Genomic DNA, 12,500 nt, shown 5'->3' on the forward strand with positions numbered 1-12,500 from the left:
TGGTTATGTGTGTGCTGCGGTGCCGGCCAACGCTCAGAGGTCGACCCGCAGGCCGAAGGAACCGTCCACCCGAACACCCCGGCGCGAGGCCGGGGCCGGCAGGGGCCCTCCGATGGCGGGTCATGATTGCCAATCGGTCAGTGGTTGTGTGTGCTGCGGTGCCGGCCAACGCTCAGAGGTCGACCCGCAGGCCGAAGGAACCGTCCACCCGAACACCCCGGCGCGAGGCCGGGGCCGGCAGGGGCCCTCCGATGGCGGGTCATGATTGCCAATCGGTCAGTGGTTGTGTGTGTTGCGGTGGGGCCGGGAGGACCGCTCCTCCTGCGTCGGACCCGGGTCATGGGAAGTGCCGTGTGGCGGTGGTGGGGCCGGGAGGACCGCTCCTCCTGCGTCGGACCCGAGTCATGGGAAGTGCCGTGTGGCGGGGCCGGGAGGACCGCTCCTCCTGCGTCGGACCCGAGTCATAGGAAGTGCCGTGTGGCGGGGCCGGGAGGACCGCTCCTCCTGCGTCGGACCCGAGTCATAGGAAGTGCCGTGTGGCGGGGCCGGGAGGACCGCTCCTCCTGCGTCGGACCCGAGTCATAGGAAGTGCCGTGTGGCGGGGCCGGGAGGACCGCTCCTCCTGCGTCGGACCCGAGTCATAGGAAGTGCCGTGTTGCGCTGGTGGGGCCGTGCCCGCCAACAGCCTTCAGTGGTCGGATACCACGTTTGCAAGCTCCCCGCTGGAATGGGGACTTAGAAGAAATGAGGGGAAAATTCCCCCGGAGCTCCGTGCCTGAGGGCGGGCTGTGAGCCGCGCCGCGTCCGCCAACAGCCTTCCATGGTCGGACACCATTGTTCGCAAGTTGCCCGCTGGAATGGGCACATAGAAGAAATTTCGAGGATAACATCCACCAGAGCGCCAGGGCGGCCGTTATTGCAGTATGCGTCCGCCTGGCAGCTCTCTTCCGCGGGAACCATTGGGCAATTTCTTTCACGGAGGTGGACATAGAAGAATTTTTGTTTCTAAAAACGTGGTTCCTAAAAATGTGCCCCAGGTGTTTTGGAAAACCCGGGTAAACCTGGGAAGTAGGCAAATGACCCTCTGACTAGGGGTAAAAACGTTTGCCTACTGCAGCGCCCCTAATGCAATTCGGCGGAACTGCAACGCCCCTGGTCGCCTAAACGCTACCCCTGGTCGCCTAAACCTCACCCCTGGTCGCCTAAACCTCACCCCTGGTCGCCTAAAAGTCACCCCTGGTCGCCTAAATTGTCAACCCCTGGTCACCTAAATTGTCAACCCCTGGTCGCCTAAAGGGGACTTAGAAGAAATGAGGGGGCAAATTCCCCCGGAGCTCCGTGCCTGAGGGCGGGCTGTGAGCCGCGCCGCGTCCGCCAACAGCCTTCAGTGGTCGGATACAATGTATGAAAGTTCCCCGCTGGAAAGGGGACTTAGAAGAAATGAGGCAAATTTCCCCGGAGCTCCGTGCCTGAGGGCGGGCTGTGAGCCGCGCCGCGCCCGCCAACAGCCTTCAGTGGTCGGATACAATGTTTGAAAGTTCCCCGCTGGAAAGGGGACTTAGAAGAAATGAGGCAAATTTCCCCGGAGCTCCGTGCCTGAGGGCGGGCTGTGAGCCGCGCCGCGCCCGCCAACAGCCTTCAGTGGTCGGATACAATGTTTGAAAGGTCCCCGCTGGAAAGGGGACTTAGAAGAAATGAGCCAAATTTCCCCGGAGCTCCGTGCCTGAGGGCGGGCTGTGAGCCGCGCCGCGTCCGCCAACAGCCTTCAGTGGTCGGATACAATGTTTCAAAGTTCCCCGCTGGAAAGGGGACTTAGAAGAAATTTGTAAAAATTCACCCGGAGCTCCGTGCCTGAGGGCCGGCTATGAGCCGCGCCGTGCCCGCCAACAGCCTTCCACGGTCGGATACAATGTTTCAAAGTTCCCCGCTGGAAAGGGGACTTAGAAGGAATTTGTCAAATTCACCCGGAGCTCCGTGCCTGAGGGCCGGCTATGAGCCGCGCCGTGCCCGCCAACAGCCTTCCACGGTCGGATACAATGTTTCAAAGTTCCCCGCTGGAAAGGGGACTTAGAAGGAATTTGTCAAATTCACCCGGAGCTCCGTGCCTGAGGGCCGGCTATGAGCCGCGCCGTGCCCGCCAACAGCCTTCCACGGTCGGATACAATGTTTGAAAGTTCCCCGCTGGAAAGGGGACTTAGAAGAAATGAGGGGGAAATTCCCCCGGAGCTCCGTGCCTGAGGGCGGGCTGTGAGCCGCGCCGCGTCCGCCAACAGCCTTCCACGGTCGGATACAATGTTTCAAAGTTCCCCGCTGGAAAGGGGACTTAGAAGAAATTTGTAAAATTCACCCGGAGCTCCGTGCCCGAGGGCCGGCTATGAGCCGCGCCGCGCCCGCCAACAGCCTTCCTTTGGTCGGATACAATGTTTCAAAGTTCCCCGCTGGAAAGGGGACTTAGAAGAAATTTGTAAAATTCACCCGGAGCTCCGTGCCCGAGGGCCGGCTATGAGCCCCGCCGTGCCCGCCAACAGCCTTCCACGGTCGGATACAATGTTTCAAAGTTCCCCGCTGGAAAGGGGACTTAGAAGAAATTTGTAAAAATTCACCCGGAGCTCCGTGCCCGAGGGCCGGCTATGAGCCCCGCCGTGCCCGCCAACAGCCTTCCACGGTCGGATACAATGTTTCAAAGTTCCCCGCTGGAAAGGGGACTTAGAAGAAATTTGTAAAAATTCACCCGGAGCTCCGTGCCCGAGGGCCGGCTATGAGCCGCGCCGCGCCCGCCAACAGCCTTCCACGGTCGGATACAATGTTTCAAAGTTCCCCGCTGGAAAGGGGACTTAGAAGAAATTTGTGAAAATTCACCCGGAGCTCCGTGCCCGAGGGCCGGCTATGAGCCGCGCCGTGCCCGCCAACAGCCTTCCACGGTCGGATACAATGTTTCAAAGTTCCCCGCTGGAAAGGGGACTTAGAAGAAATTTGTAAAAATTCATCCGGAGCTCCGTGCCCGAGGGCCGGCTATGAGCCGCGCCGTGCCCGCCAACAGCCTTCCACGGTCGGATACAATGTTTCAAAGTTCCCCGCTGGAAAGGGGACTTAGAAGAAATTTGTGAAAATTCACCCGGAGCTCCGTGCCCGAGGGCCGGCTATGAGCCGCGCCGTGCCCGCCAACAGCCTTCCACGGTCGGATACAATGTTTCAAAGTTCCCCGCTGGAAAGGGGACTTAGAAGAAATTTGTAAAAATTCACCCGGAGCTCCGTGCCCGAGGGCCGGCTATGAGCCGCGCCGTGCCCGCCAACAGCCTTCCACGGTCGGATACAATGTTTCAAAGTTCCCCGCTGGAAAGGGGACTTAGAAGAAATTTGTGAAAATTCACCCGGAGCTCCGTGCCCGAGGGCCGGCTATGAGCCGCGCCGTGCCCGCCAACAGCCTTCCACGGTCGGATACAATGTTTCAAAGTTCCCCGCTGGAAAGGGGACTTAGAAGAAATTTGTGAAAATTCACCCGGAGCTCCGTGCCTGAGGGCCGGCTATGAGCCGCGCCGCGCCCGCCAACAGCCTTCAGTGGTCGGATACAATGTTTGAAAGTTCCCCGCTGGAAAGGGGACTTAGAAGAATTGAGTAAAATTCACCCGGAGCTCCGTGCCCGAGGGCCGGCTATGAGCCGCGCCGCGCCCGCCAACAGCCTTCCTTTGGTCGGATACAATGTTTCAAAGTTCCCCGCTGGAAAGGGGACTTAGAAGAAATTTGTGAAAATTCACCCGGAGCTCCGTGCCTGAGGGCCGGCTATGAGCCGCGCCGTGCCCGCCAACAGCCTTCCACGGTCGGATACAATGTTTCAAAGTTCCCCGCTGGAAAGGGGACTTAGAAGAAATTTGTGAAAATTCACCCGGAGCTCCGTGCCCGAGGGCCGGCTATGAGCCGCGCCGTGCCCGCCAACAGCCTTCCACGGTCGGATACAATGTTTCAAAGTTCCCCGCTGGAAAGGGGACTTAGAAGAAATTTGTAAAAATTCACCCGGAGCTCCGTGCCCGAGGGCCGGCTATGAGCCGCGCCGTGCCCGCCAACAGCCTTCCACGGTCGGATACAATGTTTCAAAGTTCCCCGCTGGAAAGGGGACTTAGAAGAAATTTGTAAAATTCACCCGGAGCTCCGTGCCCGAGGGCCGGCTATGAGCCGCGCCGTGCCCGCCAACAGCCTTCCACGGTCGGATACAATGTTTCAAAGTTCCCCGCTGGAAAGGGGACTTAGAAGAAATTTGTGAAAATTCACCCGGAGCTCCGTGCCTGAGGGCCGGCTATGAGCCGCGCCGTGCCCGCCAACAGCCTTCCACGGTCGGATACAATGTTTCAAAGTTCCCCGCTGGAAAGGGGACTTAGAAGAAATTTGTAAAATTCACCCGGAGCTCCGTGCCCGAGGGCCGGCTATGAGCCGCGCCGCGCCCGCCAACAGCCTTCCTTTGGTCGGATACAATGTTTCAAAGTTCCCCGCTGGAAAGGGGACTTAGAAGAAATTTGTAAAATTCACCCGGAGCTCCGTGCCCGAGGGCCGGCTATGAGCCCCGCCGTGCCCGCCAACAGCCTTCCACGGTCGGATACAATGTTTCAAAGTTCCCCGCTGGAAAGGGGACTTAGAAGAAATTTGTAAAAATTCACACCGGAGCTCCGTGCCCGAGGGCCGGCTATGAGCCCCGCCGTGCCCGCCAACAGCCTTCCACGGTCGGATACAATGTTTCAAAGTTCCCCGCTGGAAAGGGGACTTAGAAGAAATTTGTAAAAATTCACCCGGAGCTCCGTGCCCGAGGGCCGGCTATGAGCCGCGCCGCGCCCGCCAACAGCCTTCCACGGTCGGATACAATGTTTCAAAGTTCCCCGCTGGAAAGGGGACTTAGAAGAAATTTGTGAAAATTCACCCGGAGCTCCGTGCCCGAGGGCCGGCTATGAGCCGCGCCGTGCCCGCCAACAGCCTTCCACGGTCGGATACAATGTTTCAAAGTTCCCCGCTGGAAAGGGGACTTAGAAGAAATTTGTAAAAATTCATCCGGAGCTCCGTGCCCGAGGGCCGGCTATGAGCCGCGCCGTGCCCGCCAACAGCCTTCCACGGTCGGATACAATGTTTCAAAGTTCCCCGCTGGAAAGGGGACTTAGAAGAAATTTGTGAAAATTCACCCGGAGCTCCGTGCCCGAGGGCCGGCTATGAGCCGCGCCGTGCCCGCCAACAGCCTTCCACGGTCGGATACAATGTTTCAAAGTTCCCCGCTGGAAAGGGGACTTAGAAGAAATTTGTAAAAATTCACCCGGAGCTCCGTGCCCGAGGGCCGGCTATGAGCCGCGCCGTGCCCGCCAACAGCCTTCCACGGTCGGATACAATGTTTCAAAGTTCCCCGCTGGAAAGGGGACTTAGAAGAAATTTGTGAAAATTCACCCGGAGCTCCGTGCCCGAGGGCCGGCTATGAGCCGCGCCGTGCCCGCCAACAGCCTTCCACGGTCGGATACAATGTTTCAAAGTTCCCCGCTGGAAAGGGGACTTAGAAGAAATTTGTGAAAATTCACCCGGAGCTCCGTGCCTGAGGGCCGGCTATGAGCCGCGCCGCGCCCGCCAACAGCCTTCAGTGGTCGGATACAATGTTTGAAAGTTCCCCGCTGGAAAGGGGACTTAGAAGAATTGAGTAAAATTCACCCGGAGCTCCGTGCCCGAGGGCCGGCTATGAGCCGCGCCGCGCCCGCCAACAGCCTTCCTTTGGTCGGATACAATGTTTCAAAGTTCCCCGCTGGAAAGGGGACTTAGAAGAAATTTGTGAAAATTCACCCGGAGCTCCGTGCCTGAGGGCCGGCTATGAGCCGCGCCGTGCCCGCCAACAGCCTTCCACGGTCGGATACAATGTTTCAAAGTTCCCCGCTGGAAAGGGGACTTAGAAGAAATTTGTGAAAATTCACCCGGAGCTCCGTGCCCGAGGGCCGGCTATGAGCCGCGCCGTGCCCGCCAACAGCCTTCCACGGTCGGATACAATGTTTCAAAGTTCCCCGCTGGAAAGGGGACTTAGAAGAAATTTGTAAAAATTCACCCGGAGCTCCGTGCCCGAGGGCCGGCTATGAGCCGCGCCGTGCCCGCCAACAGCCTTCCACGGTCGGATACAATGTTTCAAAGTTCCCCGCTGGAAAGGGGACTTAGAAGAAATTTGTAAAATTCACCCGGAGCTCCGTGCCCGAGGGCCGGCTATGAGCCGCGCCGTGCCCGCCAACAGCCTTCCACGGTCGGATACAATGTTTCAAAGTTCCCCGCTGGAAAGGGGACTTAGAAGAAATTTGTGAAAATTCACCCGGAGCTCCGTGCCTGAGGGCCGGCTATGAGCCGCGCCGTGCCCGCCAACAGCCTTCCACGGTCGGATACAATGTTTCAAAGTTCCCCGCTGGAAAGGGGACTTAGAAGAAATTAGGCAACTTTCCCCGGAGCTCCATGCCTGAGTGCGGGCTGTTTGCCGCGCCGTGCCCGCCAACAGCCTTCAGTGGTCGGATACAATGTTTCAAAGTTCCCCGCTGGAAAGGGGACTTAGAAGAAATTATGAATATTTTTGTTTCTAAAAACGTGATCCCTGAAAATGTGCCCCAGGTGTTTTGGAAAACCCGGGTAAACCTGGGAAGTAGGCAAATGACCCTCTGACTAGGGGGGAAGAACGTTTGCCTACTGCAGCGCCCCTAATGCAATTCGGCGGAACTGCAACGCCCCTGGTCGCCTAAACGCTACCCCTGGTCGCCTAAAAGCTACCCCTGGTCGCCTAAAAGCTACCCCTGGTCGCCTAAACGCTACCCCTGGTCGCCTAAACGCTACCCCTGGTCGCCTAAACGCTACCCCTGGTCACCTAAACGCTACCCCTGGTCGCCTAAACGCTTCCCCTGGTCACCTAAACGCTACCCCTGGTCGCCTAAACGCTACCCCTGGTCGCCTAACTGACCCCTCGTGTGTGGGGATCAACGTTTGCCTACTAGGGCGTCCTCCGGCGGCCTCTCGGCAGTACTGCAGGCCCATTTTAGCCGAGCCCATTGAAATGAATGGGGGAATTTTATACGTTTTTGCCTTTTTTTTCCCCCCCTCGTTCTTTTTGTATTTATTCATTTATTTCAACTTTTACCGACTCAACCGCCCTCCGGCGTGCCCTCGGCGGTCCCGCAAGCCCAATTCGGCCGAGCCCATTGAAATGAATGGGGGAATTTTATACGTTTTTGCCTTTTTTCCCCCCCCCTCGTTCTTTTTGTATTTATTCATTTATTTCAACTTTTACCGACTCAACCGCCCTCCGGCGTGCCCTCGGCGGTCCCGCAAGCCCAATTCGGCCGAGCCCATTGAAATGAATGGGGGAATTTTATACGTTTTTGCCTTTTTTTTCCCCCCCTCGTTCTTTTTGTATTTATTCATTTATTTCAACTTTTACCGACTCAACCGCCCTCCGGCGTGCCCTCGGCGGTCCCGCAAGCCCAATTCGGCCGAGCCCATTGAAATGAATGGGGGAATTTTATACGTTTTTGCCTTTTTTTCCCCCCTCGTTCTTTTTGTATTTATTCATTTATTTCAACTTTTACCGACTCAACCGCCCTCCGGCGTGCCCTCGGCGGTCCCGCAAGCCCAATTCGGCCGAGCCCATTGAAATGAATGGGGGGATTTTATACGTTTTTGCCTTTTTTCCCCCCCTCGTTCTTTTTGTATTTATTCATTTATTTCAACTTTTACCGACTCAACCGCCCTCCGGCGTGCCCCCGGCGGTCCCGCAAGCCCAATTCGGCCGAACCCATTGAAATGAATGGGGGAATTTTATACGTTTTTGCCTTTTTTTTCCCCCCCTCGTTCTTTTTGTATTTATTCATTTATTTCAACTTTTACCGACTCAACCGCCCTCCGGCGTGCCCCCGGCGGTCCCGCAAGCCCAATTCGGCCGAACCCATTGAAATGAATGGGGGAATTTTATACGTTTTTGCCTTTTTTTTCCCCCCCTCGTTCTTTTTGTATTTATTCATTTATTTCAACTTTTACCGACTCAACCGCCCTCCGGCGTGCCCTCGGCGGTCCCGCAAGCCCAATTCGGCCGAGCCCATTGAAATGAATGGGGGGATTTTATACGTTTTTGCCTTTTTTCCCCCCCTCGTTCTTTTTGTATTTATTCATTTATTTCAACTTTTACCGACTCAACCGCCCTCCGGCGTGCCCTCGGCGGTCCCGCAAGCCCAATTCGGCCGAGCCCATTGAAATGAATGGGGGAATTTTATACGTTTTTGCCTTTTTTCCCCCCCCCCTCGTTCTTTTTGTATTTATTCATTTATTTCAACTTTTACCGACTCAACCGCCCTCCGGCGTGCCCTCGGCGGTCCCGCAAGCCCAATTCGGCCGAGCCCATTGAAATGAATGGGGGGATTTTATACGTTTTTGCCTTTTTTCCCCCCCTCGTTCTTTTTGTATTTATTCATTTATTTCAACTTTTACCGACTCAACCGCCCTCCGGCGTGCCCCCGGCGGTCCCGCAAGCCCAATTCGGCCGAACCCATTGAAATGAATGGGGGAATTTTATACGTTTTTGCCTTTTTTTTCCCCCCCTCGTTCTTTTTGTATTTATTCATTTATTTCAACTTTTACCGACTCAACCGCCCTCCGGCGTGCCCTCGGCGGTCCCGCAAGCCCAATTCGGCCGAGCCCATTGAAATGAATGGGGGGATTTTATACGTTTTTGCCTTTTTTCCCCCCCTCGTTCTTTTTGTATTTATTCATTTATTTCAACTTTTACCGACTCAACCGCCCTCCGGCGTGCCCTCGGCGGTCCCGCAAGCCCAATTCGGCCGAGCCCATTGAAATGAATGGGGGAATTTTATACGTTTTTGCCTTTTTTCCCCCCCCCCTCGTTCTTTTTGTATTTATTCATTTATTTCAACTTTTACCGACTCAACCGCCCTCCGGCGTGCCCTCGGCGGTCCCGCAAGCCCAATTCGGCCGAGCCCATTGAAATGAATGGGGGGATTTTATACGTTTTTGCCTTTTTTCCCCCCCTCGTTCTTTTTGTATTTATTCATTTATTTCAACTTTTACCGACTCAACCGCCCTCCGGCGTGCCCCCGGCGGTCCCGCAAGCCCAATTCGGCCGAACCCATTGAAATGAATGGGGGAATTTTATACGTTTTTGCCTTTTTTTTCCCCCCCTCGTTCTTTTTGTATTTATTCATTTATTTCAACTTTTACCGACTCAACCGCCCTCCGGCGTGCCCTCGGCGGTCCCGCAAGCCCAATTCGGCCGAGCCCATTGAAATGAATGGGGGGATTTTATACGTTTTTGCCTTTTTTCCCCCCCTCGTTCTTTTTGTATTTATTCATTTATTTCAACTTTTACCGACTCAACCGCCCTCCGGCGTGCCCTCGGCGGTCCCGCAAGCCCAATTCGGCCGAGCCCATTGAAATGAATGGGGGAATTTTATACGTTTTTGCCTTTTTTCCCCCCCCCCTCGTTCTTTTTGTATTTATTCATTTATTTCAACTTTTACCGACTCAACCGCCCTCCGGCGTGCCCTCGGCGGTCCCGCAAGCCCAATTCGGCCGAGCCCATTGAAATGAATGGGGGGATTTTATACGTTTTTGCCTTTTTTCCCCCCCTCGTTCTTTTTGTATTTATTCATTTATTTCAACTTTTACCGACTCAACCGCCCTCCGGCGTGCCCCCGGCGGTCCCGCAAGCCCAATTCGGCCGAACCCATTGAAATGAATGGGGGAATTTTATACGTTTTTGCCTTTTTTTTCCCCCCCTCGTTCTTTTTGTATTTATTCATTTATTTCAACTTTTACCGACTCAACCGCCCTCCGGCGTGCCCTCGGCGGTCCCGCAAGCCCAATTCGGCCGAGCCCATTGAAATGAATGGGGGGATTTTATACGTTTTTGCCTTTTTTCCCCCCCTCGTTCTTTTTGTATTTATTCATTTATTTCAACTTTTACCGACTCAACCGCCCTCCGGCGTGCCCTCGGCGGTCCCGCAAGCCCAATTCGGCCGAGCCCATTGAAATGAATGGGGGAATTTTATACGTTTTTGCCTTTTTTCCCCCCCCCCTCGTTCTTTTTGTATTTATTCATTTATTTCAACTTTTACCGACTCAACCGCCCTCCGGCGTGCCCTCGGCGGTCCCGCAAGCCCAATTCGGCCGAGCCCATTGAAATGAATGGGGGAATTTTATACGTTTTTGCCTTTTTTTCCCCCCCCTCGTCCTTTTTGTATTTATTCATTTATTTCAACTTTTACCGACTCAACCGCCCTCCGGCGTGCCCTCGGCGGTCCCGCAAGCCCAATTCGGCCGAGCCCATTGAAATGAATGGGGGAATTTTATACGTTTTTGCCTTTTTTTTTCCCCCCTCGTCCTTTTTGTATTTATTTACTTATTTCAACCTTTACCGACTTAGGGGCCGCTTTGCACCGCCTGTGCCCGGGGAAGGTGCTCCTATTCGGGCCAAGTGTGACACACGCCCGCCCTCCTCCTCCGGAGCTTCCATTAGGGTAGACTTAGGGGCCGCTTGGCACCGCCTGTGCCCGGGGAAGGTGCTCATATTCGGCTTCACTGTCAGGCAGCATGCACTCCTCCTCCGGAGCTTCCATTTGGGCAAACTTAGGGGCCGCTTGGCACCGCCCGTGCCCGGGGAAGGTGCTCCTATTCGGGCCAAGTGTGACACACGCCCGCACTCCTCCTCCGGAGCTTCCATTTGGGCAAACTTAGGGGCCGCTTGGCACCGCCTGTGCCCGGGGAAGGTGCTCATATTCGGCTTCACTGTCACACAGCATGCACTCCTCCTCCGGAGCTTCCATAAGGGCAAACTTAGGGGCCGCTTGGCACCGCCTGTGCCCGGGGAAGGTGCTCATATTCGGCTTCACTGTCACACAGCGTGCACTCCTCCTCCGGAGCTTCCATTTGGGCAAACTTAGGGGCCGCTTGGCACCGTCTGTGCCCGGGGAAGGTGCTCATATTCGGGCCAAGTGTGACACACGCCCGCACTCCTCCTCCGGAGCTTCCATGAGGGTAGACTTAGGGGCCGCTTGGCACCGCCTGTGCCCGGGGAAGGTGCTCATAGTCGGCTTCACTGTCAGGCAGCATGCACTCCTCCTCCGGAGCTTCCATTTGGGCAAACTTAGGGGCCGCTTGGCACCGTCTGTGCCCGGGGAAGGTGCTCATATTCGGGCCAAGTGTGACACACGCCCGCACTCCTCCTCCGGAGCTTCCATTTGGGCAAACTTAGGGGCCGCTTGGCACCGCCTGTGCCCGGGGAAGGTGCTCATATTCGGGCCAAGTGTGACACACGCCCGCACTCCTCCTCCGGAGCTTCCATTTGGGCAAACTTAGGGGCCGCTTGGCACCGCCTGTGCCCGGGGAAGGTGCTCATATTCGGGCCAAGTGTGACACACGCCCGCACTCCTCCTCCGGAGCTTCCATAAGGGTAGACTTAGGGGCCGCTTGGCACCGTCTGTGCCCGGGGAAGGTGCTCCTATTCGGCTTCACTGTCACACAGCATGCACTCCTCCTCCGGAGCTTCCATAAGGGCAAACTTAGGGGCCGCTTGGCACCGTCTGTGCCCGGGGAAGGTGCTCCTATTCGGCTTCACTGTCAGGCAGCATGCACTCCTCCTCCGGAGCTTCCATAAGGGTAGACTTAGGGGCCGCTTGGCACGGCCTGTGCCCGGGGAAGGTCCTCATATTCGGGCCAAGTGTGACACACGCCCGCCCTCCTCCTCCGGAGTTTCCATGAGGGTAAACTTAGGGGCCGCTTGGCACCGCCTGTGCCCGGGGAAGGTGCTCCTATTCGGGCCAAGTGTGACACACGCCCGCACTCCTCCTCCGGAGCTTCCATTTGGGCAAACTTAGGGGCCGCTTGGCACCGCCTGTGCCCGGGGAAGGTGCTCCTCTCCGGGCTAAGTGTGACACACGCCCGCACTCCTCCTCCGGAGCTTCCATAAGGGCAAACTTAGGGGCCGCTTGGCACCGCCTGTGCCCGGGGAAGGTGCTCCTCTCCGGGCTAAGTGTGACACACGCCCGCCCTCCTCCTCCGGAGCTTCCATGAGGGTAGACTTAGGGGCCGCTTGGCACCTCCCGTGCCCGGGGAAGGTGCTCCTATTCGGGCTAAGTGTGACAGACGCCGGCCTATTACCCCCGGAGCGATGGAGCTGGGGGCGCTCGCTCCCCGCCCGTGCCCGGGGAAGGTGCTCCTCTCCGGGCTAAGTGTGGCAGACGCCGGCCTATTACCCCCGGAGCGATGGAGCTGGGGGGCGCTCGCTCCCCGCCCGTGCCCGGGGAAGGTGCTCCTCTCCGGCCTAAGTGTGGCAGACGCCGGCCTATTACCCCCGGAGCGATGGAGCTGGGGGGCGCTCGCTCCCGGCCCGTGCCCGGGGAAGGTGCTCCTCTCCGGGCTAAGTGTGGCAGACGCCGGCCTATTACCCCCGGAGCGATGGAGCTGGGGGTGGGCGCTCGCTCCCTGCCTGTGCCCGGGGAAGGTGCTCC

The sequence above is a fragment of the Idiotropiscis lumnitzeri genome, unplaced genomic scaffold (genome assembly GCF_059441095.1).
Source record: "Idiotropiscis lumnitzeri isolate Australia: NSW breed Sydney's pygmy pipehorse unplaced genomic scaffold, RoL_Ilum_1.0 HiC_scaffold_256, whole genome shotgun sequence".
NCBI lineage: Eukaryota > Metazoa > Chordata > Actinopteri > Syngnathiformes > Syngnathidae > Idiotropiscis > Idiotropiscis lumnitzeri.